Here is a 15,752-nt window from a genome sequence, read left to right as displayed (position 1 = left end):
GCTGGGGATGCTGTTACCTTCATTATTCAGAATGACTACTTGGTATTGTAAACATGTTTCTGTAGTCAAAAAACTCAGATGGTATTCTTGTTTTCACAGGCAGTACTGTTATGTCAGGCAAACATTTTACCTCTAAGTCATTAATAAAATGATGTATAAGAGGTACCGTGAATTATAGACAGAATTCTAAAGAAATACACATATGGATTACAAACCTTGTTCCATCCTTTACTGAGTTTTCCTATTTTTAAAACGTGTTGTAACCTCAATTGAGTTGTATCGAAAACACTAAAAATTGTCAGCTGTATTCAAAATAATAGATTGCTTTGTGGTTACAGCAAAAAAAAAAAAAATAAAGAAAGAAAATGTGCTTATACCTATACAGTACAATGCAATTATAGGCAGCAAGATCACTTGCTCGTTTAATAAATATTTACAAGCATTTGGAATGGGAAGGACACAAAAATGGATAAAATATATATCACCAAGTACATCTATGTTAGGAACAGAACATAAAGGAGATTCCAAAAAGACCATAATGAGTGGAAAGGATACAGGGGAGTCCTTTTCCTTACTTTATCTCAAATACTTTCCTAACTGTGACCTTCCTGCTTCCTCCCATGGAGCCAAAGGGAGTCTGCCCTTGATCTTTGGTTATAGAAGCCAGTGGCACAGAAGCAGATAATGTGGAGAGATAGTTATGTTTACCCCGATTCGAATACTATACAAGGTGTTTGGGATCAGAACAACACATGGCACGCCACAAGCATGCATTAAACTTTATGTTTTTATGCATCCATTCTAAAAAATAAATTTTAATTAATAAAAAGAAAAAAGAAACAGGTTATGAAGGCCAAGAAAAGGGAGTTACCTACTGTCCTAGATATTTCTTCACTGTTATTACAACACAACAATAAGGAGGACTATGCAGAGGCAGGAAGGGGTGGTGGCAGGGTTGACAACAGCTGAAAGTCTAAAAACAAATGAATGCAGCTGGGCACATGCCTGTGATGACAGCACGCTAGGAGGCTGAAGCAGGACAATCGTAAATTCAAATCCAGCCTGGGTAACTCACAAATTAGTGAGATCCTGTCTCAAAATAGAAATTTTAAATTAAGAGGCTGGGGATAAAGCTTAGTGTGAAAGCCATGGGTTCAATACCCAGTACCGAAAAAAATAATATAGGCATATATAAATTGTCTTAGTTACTTTTCTCTCATTGCTGAGAAAAAAATACCCATCACCCAAAATTAAAGGGGGAAAAGGTTTATTTGGCTTATGGTTCCTAGAGGTTTCAGTCCGTAACTGGCTGGCTCCCAGGCAGGGTGGCAGAGGGGTAATAGTTCGTGGGAGAAGACTGTGGGAGCAACAAGAAAAGGAGGAGGGGCCTTCAACAGTGTCTTTCTGCTTTTTATCTTACGAAGATTACTTCGGGAAAGTGGTCCTCACACCCTCCATCCTAGCACCCTAGAGCCTAGCACTGCACCAAGAGCCGATAGCAGAAAAAGGCGCATCTATGACTGCACAAGGCTTTGGGGGGCCATCAAGACATGAGCCAGAGCATAAATGATTGCCCCCATTCATAACCTGGATTCTCGGTGACCTAACCTAAAACATTCCAAACTTATATGTGTCCTAGCTCTCCAACACAGACAGGAGAGGAGACCCCCAGAGGTACTGCTGGAGTCTGCTTCATCGAATGGAAGGAATACAGGACTGTTATGTGAAAGTCTTCATTTGAATTTTATTGACATACATTTATATTCTGAGATCAATAAGTCTTAATTCAAAATATATAACATGACATATGGTTAAACAATGTTATGTCTTCATTTAACAATTTTTAGGCAAAAGGCTCTAAACAGTAAACCTCCTAGCATAGCCCTGGGCTTGCTTGGGTCCCTTTGTGCCCTCTTAATGATGGAAGCAGATATCTGGCCACCACAGGGAATGCAGGACACTGGTAGAAACAGCAGCACAGCTTGAAAATAATGAGCAGAAAATGTCCTGGGATCAAGGACATAAGACAAGAAGAAGGTGGGAGGGAGAGGAAAAGAAGGGTGAGAAAAGAAAAAGGAAGAAAGGAAGGAAATAACAAGCTAGCAAGTTCCATCCACCTCAAGCATTAATTATGTCCCACACTGGGCTGGAGGCGCTCAGGAGTGGTTGCTCCTTGCTCTGGGCAGCATCTGCATCCATTAGATGGGAACACAGTGCTCACCTACATGAAAGAGAATTCTGGGAGAATCTTCCACTTCCGGCACCAGGCTACTTGAGCAGCCAGGGCTGCTGGGGGCAGGAGGTGGAATTAAACTGCCAGCAGTTGATACGTATCTTTGATCGCCTCCTGGCTCCTTTTATGCCAAATACCTTCTAATCTGCCCCCTCCTGCTTCGCCCACCCAAATGCAACAGAGACAGAAAGTGAAAGGCGGCTAGGAGTGAAGTGAGTGGGAAAGATAATCCTGGATTGGGGCTCATCTGCGCACTGTGGGTAGACCAGATGCTCACACTTCTCCATTCTCTAGTTTCCCAAGGCCAACAAAGATCAGAGCTCTCGCCCTATGTGACTGAAAGGAAGCCTACTCTTTTACCGAGTCCTCCATCTTGTGTGCTTCTGAAGATCCTCAAGGAATGCTGACGGAGGTAACAGCATGGAACCAGGCTGCTGTCCAGGCGTTCACCTTTGCTGTCCCATAGTCTCCTTCCCCAAGGACTGCTGGCCCCCCTTTCTGCTTCACTCCAACCCCCAACATGTCCATCCCTCTACTGCTGGGAGCACCACAGACACCCAAAGGCTCGAGGTAACTGATGAGAACCAGGATATGGAAAACAGTACTTTCCCCAAAATGACTTAGATTTCCAGGCTGCACCTGTTTGATGTTGCTTTTGTTTTTTGCTGTCCTTGTGGAAATGATTTTTGCTTTAGTATGTAACAGTGATGGGTAACTCCAAGTCCTTGTATCCAAAAGTCCTTTTATCCCCACGTCCTTTCACCCCTTGGGTCTAGGCAGGTGCCGTCAGCCACACTACACATTTGACTTCTATCTGCCAACGTGTTACTGACATGGGGAAACTGAGGGGATGCAGAGAAGAAGCCTGAGAAAGACCCGGTGTGAGACAGCAGCGTTGTGTGCTGAGGCTCAGAAGTGCAGTCTAAGAGTAACCATCTTCATTTTATTTTTGTAACCGTTTTTCCCATAATAGGTAAACTTCTTAGAAAAATTGAAGCTCTATCAGTGGAAAATTTAAGTAGGCTGCAATTTTTTTGTAACATGAGCTTGTACGGTGTGTTCTTTTTTAGAAAGATTCTGGCCCTACCTTATCTCCAAAGAAGAATGCAGTGGGACTGCCTCCTTTATTGAGACTGCTGAGATAATAAATTGAGGTCATAAGTCCCATTTTAGTGCATCTGAGTGAAAATCTGTTGAAACAGACGGGACATTATGGGAGGAAAAAGCTGGAAAGTGAAATTAGGTTTTTTCATACACAGGGTAGCAGCTGCTCAGATAACAGAAAAACCCTCAGGAGTCATTAATCAGGTGACAACGCAGTGAACTTCAATGAGGACAGTAAGACAGCTTTTCCGATGAGAGAACGGCCTGGCCAGCCCAGTGGTTGCAGATGAAACATGTAACGTTCCAGATATGGCAACTATTGAATAACGGATGTTCAAAGATTTATATCCTGAAACACAAATTGCCTCTGACTCAACAGTGTGAAAAACAGACTTTTAAAGTGTAATCAAGGACTAAACGTGCCCCGGGGCCGCCATCAGGAGGGAGGGTTGCTGAAAACCAGGTGATTTCTGTAGGTATGAGACATCCCAAACAGTAGTCACCACTGGATTCCACCTTTCAGATAAGACAGGTCTTTAAAGACAGAAAAGCCACGTTGCTATAAAGACAAAGCAAGAAAGCCGGTGGCAAACAATAAAATTCAACTGAATAATCTTAACTAAAGCAGCTCCAATACTGTACAGAGCTCTCATAAGGACCACAGACTTTAAACCTTTGTAAGTGGCTCTTTGATAGTCAGGTTAAAGAAACTGTCAACAACTGTTGGAAGATTGATTTTAAAGAGAAGCGGCAAAGGGAACCTCCAGGTAAACTTGACAAGTAGATAAAAGCATGGACACAATGACAATAGGTTTGAGGAGAGGACCAACTTGAGGCCAACTGTTCTTTAGAAAGACTGAGCTCGTGGTAGCAGCAAGGAGGACCAGAACCAGGATGGGCAGGAGCAGATGCAGGTGCTGTGTCTGCAGCCCACACCAGCTCAGGACGGGTGTGCCCCCTGCCCTAGTTAGGGAAACGCAAACAGGCGATAGAAGGCCACGATGCTAGAGCCCCTCACAGAGCCCTGGACTGGGCCCTTCAAGAAAGCTGCCTGCAGATTAGGTTTCTTCACCTTCACAGGCCAAAAGCCTCCCAGGAGAGACAGCAGGATCCACTAACACTGTGGTGCTGGCTGTCCAGCCTCCCGTGCTAAAACCTCAGCAATCACCCTTCCTCTCCAGCCCTCTTCAGTCACTGTCACGCCCACTTCCTTTCCTAAACATTTCTCATATCCACTGCCGTCTTTATGATTAGAGCCGATATCTCAGATCAGCCCCTTCAAATGAGTCTTCACCACCTCAGTCTCCCGAGGGGCTCCATTTCCACCCTGCTGACCTCGCAGGAATCCATCCTCCACCCAAGCACCCAGAGCACACTGCCTGTACGTGGGTCTCACAGTCTCGTGCTTCTGGTCAGAACCCTTCGCGCAGGGCCCCATCAGGTGAAAGCCCAGGTCTGCTTGCACCGCATGTAACAAGGCCAGAGACCTCACCGGAGTCCACTCTCAGCACCAGCTTTGGCCCTTTGCATGCATCAGTAACCACACTGCTTGCCGTTCTTTGCAAATACCTCGAAGGTTCTCAAGTCTAGGTTTTTGGTTCCTGGATGATCTCTTGGTTTAGAATCACTTTCTTTTCCCCTCAACTCTTTTCCTTTATACCTCCCTTTAAAGGCTCACCTTCTCCTTTGTAATGCCCAGCCCTTCACGCAGCCCACACCAGTAGGGTATCCTCCTCCGTAGCCTCACATGCAGAGCTCTATGGAGCTACTCGGCACACTATACTAAAAGCACCATTTTGTATTTGCCTGCCCTCTCCTCTCCAACTATGAGCTCCTTGGAGGTGGGAGTCACACGGCTTCGTTCTTGTATCCCGAGGACTGAGCCCAACATAGGTCCTCACCTGATAGCTTTGATGAATGCACAAATTAGTGACACAGAATAGAGAGGTGAGAGAGAGCAGAGAACTTAGATCCGAGGAATGCCCAGGCTTACAGTAGGTGAAGAAAATAATAAGAGAATAATAAGAAAGGTCTTAAGAATAATAAGAAAAGTAGGAGGGCCAACAAGAATTTTTTGTTGTCATTTTTCTAGTTACCAGCAAGTTTCTGTACAAATGCCTATTACTTTCTTAATAAGACCCCAACATAGAATGATGAAAATACAGTATATGTTTATTTCTTTCTCATGTAAAGATCCAAAGGTGACCAGTCCAGGGCTCTAGGGGCACCACTGCTGGCCTCAATAAGTTGGCTTTACCATCCGAAACCCATTTGGAACACAGCTTCAGAGACAGGAGAGAAGGGCCCAACCTTCCCTAAGAGATACTTTCATTTTTCTTCTGCAGATGCCCCAAATGCCTTGCAGCTAGTTTGACTCCATCAGTGCCCTACAGAGACATTTGCTTCAGCTGCAGCAGGCTTTGGACATGGACCTATCCCAGACAACTCTGCCCTGCAGCCTCTCCGGATGACTCCACCCCCCTGTAGCCCTCCTCAATTGCAACCACAGGGTTCTTCTCCATCCATGACTGAACAGAAAGCCTGACACTGCTCTCACATCAGCTGCCTTTTTTCCTATATAAAGAAACCCCTTATAACCTGAGAACACTCAATCTGTGTACTGTTCCCCATTAAAGTTTCTTCCAGATGGTACATTTTTGCCTATTCATTATTTCTATCTTGAATAGAGCAAGTTGAGCTGCTATCCTAAGAGCAAAAGCTGCTGGTGCCAAAAGATGATTGGCACCAGAGAACAATGGAAAGTGAGGAAGAATTGCCAGCAGCTGCCACTCCAAGTGGCAAAGAGAGCCACTAATACTAAACAAGGCGATAGCCACTGGCATTCAAAGCTCACTGTTGTTAACACTAAAAGAGCTGCTAGTCACTGGTGCTCAAAGACCAGAGCTGTTAACAGAGAGTTGGGCAAGAACCCTTTTAAGAACATCTCAGAAACCTGTGCAGGGACACCCCCCTCCAACTCTGCCCAAAGAAGAGGGCAGACAAAATGAGGATTGTCAGCAGGTTTAAGAACCAGCCCGTGTCTGATTTCTGTCTTACAGGAAGCTAAGAATCCACATTAGCTGTTGACACTTCTAAGCAGCAGTGAGAACCAAAGAGGAAGCACAGAACAGGCTGTTAGCATTAGGGAACTCTGAAGTTGTTCCATATGCCCACACCTAGCTGCAAGGGAGGCAGTCTCTACTTGAGCATCCATCTGCCCAAAGAAAACTCAGAAGAATTTTATCCATGAAAGGAAGAAGGGAGAGGACTACCAGGCACAAATAGTGGTCTGACATAAAGTGTTTCATTTCTACAACAGAGAGAACATTTTGTTAGAGTAGTAGCAGAAGAAGCCAGATTTCAAGGAAATTGAAAATTATTGGGCAACAAATAAATGGAGATAAAAAGTACAGCCCATTTATTCAAGCTTAACAATAAAATGGAAGAACAGAAATGTGATGGCAACTAGAAAGAACTACAGTTACAAAAGTTTTTTGTTTGTTTTGTTTTTCCTGAAGGGGAAATATCTGAGTTTATTTGAATGTCAGAGGAATGCAAGATTAAAAATGTCAGAGGCCTAAACCTGGAGATTTTGCTTTGTTAAGTCAAGAGGGTGCTCTCCTTGTGTAGCTGGAAGGAAGGAACACAGTACAGCATGGACACACTGACAGAAGGGAGCGGAAGTGAGACTGCAAAGTATATCGTACCCACCAGCTCTGCAGGTTTGCCTACTATGGAGCCTCAAGCTCCAAACGTTCCCCTTCCTAAGCCTACAACAGAAAAAAATAAAAGTCACAAAAATTACTATGAACCATCCCCCCAAGTTATCTGTGAACCATTCCTCTCTATCTCTAATTATCAAAGTCAATGAATCAGCTAGACAAGAGAAAGTGTCCAACAAGTATGAGAGGTATCCTGTCCCCTCCCAATCTCTTTCACTTATTTACATATTCTTCTTTCAGTACATAAATAGACATCACCTTCTATGTTCTCACAGCTAAGATTATACAAACAAACAAGACAAAGCCCTTGCCTTCAGGGAGTCTGATTTAAAGGACTGTGTGTATATTTCAGCAAAAGCCTTCAGAAAATAATGCCCAGCTTCTGCTGCCTTACTGCAGGACCAGGAGACTGAGAATTTCAGAAAGAAGGAGATGGGGTGATGGACACCTCTCCACTCACACTGGATACACTCCAGTCCCCAGGGGGCTGGAAGAACACAGATTCAGTCCATAAACCCATGGACCACATACATGGAAATGGAGATAACAAAATGTCCCACTTGAAGAGATACTAGGAAAGTCAATAATCCTCTAAGTAGCACCTTCCATATTTGTGCAGGGCCAATGATCTTCAGTACCTTGATTTTCTATGCACAATTTAGGCTTCCCTCTCTCTAGCCTCTCCTCCACATTACCTTTTTGGCCCACTGTTTGCTTTCAATTCTCTCCACATACTCTTTTTTTGTTTTGTTTTGCTTTTTTGAAACAGGATCTCACTATGAAGTCGAGACTGACCTGGAACTCACTATGTGGCCCAGGCTGGCCTCAAACTCACAGCAATCCTCCTGCCTCAGCCTCCCGAGTGCTGGGATTACAAGCGTGCGCCACCACGCCCAGCTCACGTACTCTTGTTTATGATCACTAGCGAGCACAGGATAGAAACGTGGACTCTTTGGTCCAAAAGACTGTGTCTCCCTCTTGAGCCATTTTCACCTCCAAGCTTCCATTTTCTCATCTGCAAATGGAGACAATAATCCTTACCTTCTGGTCAGCTTCTGAGAGTAACATAAGATGTCCTCATGAAGGTCTTTGAACAGTTCCAGGTGCCCCACGATCATCAATAAACGTTAATCATCATTAGACAATCCTATCAGATAAAGCAGCTGGCATCAGCCCAAAGCCTGACCGGTTCCAGCTGTTGGCTGAAGTGAAAACAAACAAACAAGCAAACAAAAGTAATAACGGCTCCTTAAACACTAGAATGAGTTCCACACACCCCTTCCGGGACAACCTTTTGCTTTACAGACCTAAAATGAACCAGGAGCCAGGAAGAGAGCAGTCGTGGGCCCCTCAGTCAGCCTTGGTAGGGCCTCTTGGGTTGGCCTTCCTAATAATAGGAAGTGCTGAGTCACCCAGTCCCGGGGCAGGGTGGGGTGGGGCCCTTCTCCCAGAGAGCGTTCCAGGGCCTGCTCCCTCCCTCTGGTCTCCTGACCCACTTCCCGCTGACGTCTCTTTGTCTCTACCTTCTTTATGCTCTAGTCTCTCACTCACTGGTACAACTGGTTATTTTCCCTCGTGGGGCAGGAGCCTCCTGATCTCAGTTCTTTCCGTTCTTGAGGCAGAGCTGGAAGGGCAGGTGCCCTCACAGACACCTGGGAATTTCCACTTTCGAAGAAGGGGATAGCCTGGACAGAAACAAGTGCCAAGTTTCCTGAGAACATTACTCAGACTCCTCTTAAAGAGTCAGATGGCAGGAAGAAGGAAGCAAACAGAAGACCTGCACAAAGTGGAAACCTATGAAAACAAAGCTTACAGGGAAAACTAGATGCGTTCTCTAGAAGCGAAATGGAGCACAACACCTTAATTCATTTCTTGATCTTACTTGTGCTATCCAAGGGTGCCACCAGAGTTCTAACGAGGACCGGCAGTCTCTCCTCTGCTAGGGATTCTCGCTGTAATAAACAATTTTGGTAGCTAACGTACTCTTGCCCTACACTGTGGAGATGTGAGATGAATCTGATTCTGGGGGCTGCACACCTACCTCCTAAGCAGCAGACCAGGGGAATTACAGCACTGGTTAGCGCTGTCACAGAAGGAGCAGCGCAGGAGAGGCCTTTCAGCATCTCTGCTAACTGGGGAACCGGGATCGGCAGAAGGCAGCTTCTGAGGTCTTCAGTGCACTTGCAGTGCCCTCTTCACCACTTGCAGCCCCACGTTTCTGTCCAGTTTCCTCACTTGTGAAATGTGGAGTTGTTGACCCTCTCGGTGAGGACTGAGTGGTCGCACAGGCCTACTCCTCCGGCCCCACTGTTCCTCCCGAAACCCTGACCGCAGACCCTGCAAGACACAGGACATGGGAGGGGCTGGGCGCTTCGGAGCACAGCAGCCGCCCTCTAGGCCACGTCCTTGCCCTCTGGGTACCAATCTCTGAGGCTGCGCTCTCAGCCAGCCAGCATTTCCCACCTCAGGTGATGCAAGCAGTAGCCACCCCACTGTGGGGCCTCCCGCTGCCCGGCTTCTCCTGGAGGGCGGCTGCGGTCTGGCTGCGCATTTCGCCCCTCCCTGCTCCATATGTGACCCTCTGTCTCCTTTTGAGACGGTCAGAGACCACCATGAGGACAAAGGGCAGGTGCACATCCGGGCCTTCCCTCAGAGCCTGGCCCTTTAAAGTATGGCGTGTAGTCTTCCCTATCCCTTGCTCTCCTGGACAATCCTGTTGACCTCAAAAGCCAGGATGTCTTGCCCCGGGTCTCCGAGAATAAACTAGGTGAGTTAAATAAAACTGTTGGGGTGCAAGACAAACTCCTGGGCTCTTAATTTGTTGCTAGCATGCTTTATCTTGTTACTAGCATGCATTATGTGTCACTTTAGGGGAGTCAAGGACTTAGAAGCCAGCCCCGCTCTGAAATCATTCCTACTGGTTTTGTTTATTGGGTTTTTATGTTTCTGTTTTATACCACCCATCGAACTTAGTACCCTGTGCTTGTGAGGCAGGCGCAGTGCCACTGAGCTAAATCCCCTGCCCTTCTGGTTTTTGATTTACATTTGCAGGGTTTTTACTTTCTACAAAATTAAGGAGAGTCTCATTTCCTCTCTTTTTGTACACAAGATTTCTTTCTATGCATATCTATTATTTATTCATCTAATCTTGTATTTTGGTCTTCAGTGAACTTTTTTCTTTTTGGGGGGTGGTACTGGGGATTCCTATCACCACCCCATTACTGGATTGGGGGCTTATGTATAATCTTATACTACTACAAATAACGCCACTATGAATAACTTCCTGCTCATGTTGCTTTAAATTACAGAGACGTTTGAGAGCGGAAGTGCTAAGTGGTTCCTCCTTCAACACCAGACCCTTCCCCTGGGGCTCTCACCATCTGCCTACGGCTTCTGTTGCAAGCTTTTGAATTTTACTCATCACCGGGGTAAGCAGGAATACTTTTCAATACTTTTAGTTTGCTTTTCTCTTAGTGTAAGCAGGAGTAAGTAACTTTCCGCGTATTTAAGAAGCACTCTTAGAATGCTTTCTTCTCTGAAGGCCAGTTCTTATCTTTGGTGTCCATTATGCCCCGTGGGGAGGCGGGCAGGTCCTGAATGTTCTGCCTGCTACTTTTTCTTAGGTGCTTTAGAAGAAATGTTTCTCAGTCTAGAAAAAGTTAATGGCCACTTTTGAGTTACAGCAAACGTGGGTATTAACTTAGTAAGAACTGGCGTTTCTCCAATGCTGTGTCATCTAGTCCAGGAACAGGGAACATCTCCTTGGTTTTGTGCCTCATGGGAGTGCTTTAAAACTTTCCTCACATCTGGTTCACACATTTCTTTGTACTCATTTCGCAAAACCACAACAGGATGCAGCTGAACACGGTGGAGAAAAGCCTATGATCATGCTGGTCTGACTCTAAATTTATTACCGCAAACCACGAGCCACGTCTGGGTGCCGCTAGGGAGTCGACACTGCCTGGTCCTTTGTCTCCGCTCCTGGGGACGACTATCTACATCCCCTTCTCCCTCCACCATTCATCTGGTTGTGTTGGTTTCTATCTCACTGAGGGAAGAAACGAAACAAGAAATCAGAACTTCTGCCGTTTTCCCATCAGGTACTGTCACCAGCCACCCAAACTGGAATCTCATCACACACCCACTCTGAAAAGCGTATGGATCAACTAGAAAAAAAGAGAGAGGGAGGGAGGGAGGGAGGCGTGTACCTTCAGCATAACCAGAAGATAGAATGATAAAATCATTCATTCGAGTCTGTGTGCCAGTCCTTGAAGGACTACCATAGATACTGAAATCTTCCTTTATATAAAGTGGTTGTTTGCATATAGCCTACAAAAGTCTTCCTATATAGCTGATGATTGATTCATTCACTGATTTTGGCTTTTTGAGACAGGTTCTAACTACACAGTCCAAACCAGCCTCGAACTTTCAGTGATCCTCTCGCGTCAGCCTCCCAAGTACTGAAATTACAGGCACGCACCGCCACGCCTGGCCCAATTTCCCAGTACACTTTAAACCATCTCTAAATTACGTGTAATACCTAGTGCAATGCAAACACTATGTAATAGTTGTTATTCTGTGCTGCTTAAGGCATAATGACATGACAGAAATCTGTTCCTGATGGTACAGATGCAATCTTTTTTTTTTTTTTAGAAGCTTTTTCCATCCACTGGTGGTTGAATCGGAGGACTTGGAAACTGTGCCTGAGAAATGCCAATGGCACAGGTTTCAATTTAGATGCAAATGGGAGTAGAAGTCCACAAGCAGGCACTTGCACTCTGTCCTGACCGGCGCATGGCTGAGGATGCCCCAGAATGCCAAGGACACGGAAAGCACAAGGGGCCCTCACCCGGAGGGGCCTGGGGGAGATGTGGGTTCCATTTGCACAGCGGAGGCCTCTTTTGCATGCAGTTGATGGGACGATGTCCGTGAGCCAGGAGAGTTGACAGCTGTACCGCAGCGCTGGATAAACACTGGGCAATTAATAACCAGGACAGTGCGACACCCCTGGTGCCTGCTCACCGATACGATGACTTACCTAATTGTACAGTGGAGCGAATCCAGGAATAGTGTCGTAGATACTAAGTTCCTAATCGTGGACACAGGGAGAAAATTCAAAAGATGTTGGAGACCAAACCGATCTCATGAATTAGAGCCATCAGGTAGTGACAGGTTGGTGAGAGGTGGTGGACCCTAAAGTTAGAGTTGTCACCACTTTAGTGACAGCTGTTAGAGGAGACATTTGCCAAAAGGACCGAAACATAAGCAGGACGGAGTTAATACCTCGGTGACCAGCACGGGCTTCTGATTGACAAGTTTTCAAAGAAGGTGTCAGTTTAGCCACCAGAGGGCAAGAGAACACAGAAACCATTTCAAGATTAACAGTTTTAGAAATGATTTACAGTTTAGAAATGGGCCTGTGTAAGGAGTCTTTGCAGTAACAGGCCATAAAAACAATTATGAAGGTGCTCTTTTGAAAGAGCATATTTTAAAACTGTATATCTAAAGCAGGGACTGATTCCCACTAGCGTTGCAACAAATTCTTCCCTTGTTATAAAAAAAAGTCAGAATGTTTTTAAATGGTGCATGCATTTCCTTACAGACCGCTAAATACTTGACAGAAACATGGGAATATGTTAGAATAGTTAACCTAACATTTTAAGAAACATCTTGTTGAATATTCCACAAAAATAGCATGCATGAAACGTCAATAACACAGCAGTGATTTATTTTCAAAATCTCAGTAATAAGCTTCTTTAAAGAAATCAAAGCAACTGTAAATTTAGCATGTAATGACATTCATTAGACTAGTGGTCAAAACAAGCATGTGATTAGTCTATCAAGAAGGAAACATGACTCAAGAACTCGATTTCGATCCCCGGTAGCCCCTCCCCCAAAAAAGGAAACATGAAAGTGTAAAGAGAAAAGTAGATCCAGTAGATGGAAGGTTGAGAGAGTGTCCAAGTTCCATAGTCCGCTTTCTCCAACGCCCTTCAGCTCCTCCTTTGGTGCCACGCCCCTCCTCCCTGCTGAGTGTAAACTTGCTATTCAAATGAAACTTCAAACTAGAGAAATTGCAGCAAGGTTCCTGAGGCATTTAAAATATGTTATTTGCGGGCGGGGGATTTAGCTCAGTGGTTCCACTGCCTGCCTCACAAGCGCGAGGTCCTGAGTTTGATCTTAGTGGCAGAACACTTGCCTAGCATGCACAAGGTCCTGGATTCGATCCCCAGCACAGGGGGAAAAAATTGAAAATCTCGATCTAGAAACAAGGATTCTGGCTCTAATGTGTATATTACCTGTGTAAACTATTGGCCCACAGCTTTGCAAATATAAAGGTTTGAGGCTAGGTGGTCTAGAAGATACTGACCTCTCTTAGATCCTAAGATTCTATTCCTTTTGCCCTCATCTTAAAGCTCTCTGCCTCAGTTAACATGTGACTCAAGAGCATAGGATGCTAGTCTTGCTCAAGAAAGCATGTAATTTAAAAATGGACTCTTGAAGGTGACTCCAAGAAATTAATCTCTTTCAGATTGGAAAAACAGGTAAAAAGAACATTCCTTTTCTTTTATGTTAGATGGAGGATTGTGGTGTCCCTAAGTCCATACCTTTCAAGGCCTACTTCAGGTTGGAAATACAGGCTGCTTTTCCATAACTTTAGGTTTTGATAAACTATGTTCCTCAGGGTGCTGCACGATCAGAGTAGCCACTAAGGGACTTAGTAGAAGGTAGGCTGGCCACACTCTCATACTTTTCCAGACAGCAGTGTGAAGACTGCTGACCATCTGTAGCAGCCGAAATGTCATTAGCTCTCTACAGAGAGCTTCAGGAGATGTTTAGAATTCGGCTTTTCCAGTATGGTCTGCCCTCGGCCGAATCATATGCAGAATTAACAGCACTTGGTTACAAGACAGCCAGGACTAGGCAGCCAGTCTCACACAAAGCACCGTAAACAGGAAGGGATGAGAACAGGCAGATACAACTTTCTTGTCTTGCAGGTGTGCTCTTATCAGGGAGGGGTCTTTCCCCCGCAGTACAGTGGCACTTGTATTTCATGGGCCAGAGGTCTTTTTGGAGACTCCTCCTGGTTTAGATCAGGCCTGGTTCGGGCCCTGTGGCTGCACATGTGTGCTGAGTACTGTCACCAGTGCCAGTGGGGTGACAGGCACAGTGGCCAGTCAATCCTGTTTCCCAGTGATCTCACAGAAGACTGGGGTCAGTGTTTCTCTTGCGAGATCAAAGTACTGGTCAGATATAAATCCAACTGTAGCACTGAGAGTCAGAAAATAAGGAACAGTTGTTGGTAGAGTAGATGATCAATACTCCTTTTAGTCTCATTGACTTGAAGTCAACTAACCCCAGTTCCTCCCTCACCGGGTTTCCTAGATTTCCCTGGTGCTTTTCTGATTTTGTTTATGTGGTAGAAGCCTGTGGACTGGTAATTGATTCTCTACCACCTTGTTGCTATTAGTGAAGGAGGAAAGAATTTTGGTGAATAGGAGAAGACAGCTGGGTTTGCAGGGAGCCACAGATTTTGATCCAGGACACATAATTTCTTTCTTTCCTTCCTTTCTTTCTTTCTTTCTTTCTTTCTTTCTTTCTTTCTTTCTTTCTTTCTTTCTTTCTCTTTCTTTCTTTCTTTCTTTCTTTTTCTTTCTTTCTTCTTTCCTTTTCTTTCTTTTCTTTCTCTTTCTCTTATTTTACTGAGGATTGAACCCAGGCCTTAATACTAAGCTACAAACCCAGCTCTTTTATTTTTTATTTTGAGAAATCTACTAAGTTGTTAAGTTGTCTGCACTGTACTTGAAACTTGCAGCCTTCCTGCCTCAGCCTCCCTCCCAGAGTTCTGAGATGGCAGATGTGGGACGCCATCGGCATGACCCCCGAGTGCGCCATCTGCATGACTGAAATCAGAAAATCAAACAAACACATTTCAAAGACCCTTTCTTTGGCACCACTCCACGTTCCTAGGAATCTTTCGACTTGAAAGTAACTTACAACAACCCAAGTAAGGAAGAGCCACAGTAAGGCCCAGGGCAAGGACCTGAGCCAAGCTGAGACCCAATTTTCTGACTCTGCTCTGAAGCCAGCGGACACCACTCTCCCATCTACACGGCCTTGGCATTCCTGGGACCACACAGAATCTGGGGAGGAGACAACAACTGCATCAGCAAAGCATCCCCACTAGAGTGGAAAAATCCAACACACACACACACACCCACACACACACACACTCACCAGTGATAATCTCCAAAGATCACACTGAAACAAAGCAATGAATCGGTGCTTTCTGAAGCATGTTTTCTCGCCCATCTCGCACATTTCCCTGGTTCAGTGAAGTCCTAGAATCACCAGTGATAATCTCCAAAGATCACACTGAAACAAAGCAATGAATCAGTGCTTTCTGAAGCATGTTTTCTCGCCCATCTCGCACATTTCCCTGGTTCAGTGAAGTCCTAGATCGAAGTGCATCTTATCCCAAGGTCCCCAACGGAGCCCTGACATCCAAACACCTGGCCTCACACCGAGCAAACCACTGTCCTCTGCCTTTTAAACGTTGTGCAAGGAGGAGGAGGCATTGGCGCATAGAACTCATTTCCACTGGAGGGAAACAAGATATCCAGAGGCAGTGGGGAGTCGAGCCCCACCCCGTCCTTCTTCCCTCCTTCAACTGAGAGTCACAGGCAGTCTGA

At 45.3% G+C, this 15,752-nt stretch overlaps 1 protein-coding gene and 1 long non-coding RNA gene across 2 annotated transcripts in view; one reads left to right on the top strand and one right to left on the bottom strand.

Annotated features, from left to right (window-relative positions):
• The window catches only part of Ifrd1 (interferon related developmental regulator 1), a 47,261-nt gene extending 39,092 nt beyond the window's left edge, over nt 1–8,169 (bottom strand). The window contains exon 1 of the mRNA XM_033756964.1: nt 8,101–8,169. The gene's annotated coding sequence lies outside the window, so the exon portion shown is untranslated. The remainder of the gene's footprint in view (nt 1–8,100) is intronic.
• A 1,412-nt stretch (nt 8,170–9,581) lies between these two features.
• LOC104875681 lies at nt 9,582–11,258 on the top strand. The gene is made up of 3 exons (XR_784142.3): nt 9,582–9,826; nt 10,368–10,487; nt 10,911–11,258. It is a non-coding gene; the product is annotated as an uncharacterized LOC104875681 (long non-coding RNA).
• The last annotated feature ends 4,494 nt before the right edge of the window (nt 11,259–15,752 follow it).

This window comes from Fukomys damarensis, unplaced genomic scaffold (genome assembly GCF_012274545.1).
Source record: "Fukomys damarensis isolate Sample0158 unplaced genomic scaffold, DMR_v1.0_HiC HiC_scaffold_4, whole genome shotgun sequence".
Lineage (NCBI taxonomy): Eukaryota > Metazoa > Chordata > Mammalia > Rodentia > Bathyergidae > Fukomys > Fukomys damarensis.
The sequence above is the reverse complement of the archived record's forward strand: the minus strand, read 5'-3'. Positions and strand labels throughout refer to the sequence as shown.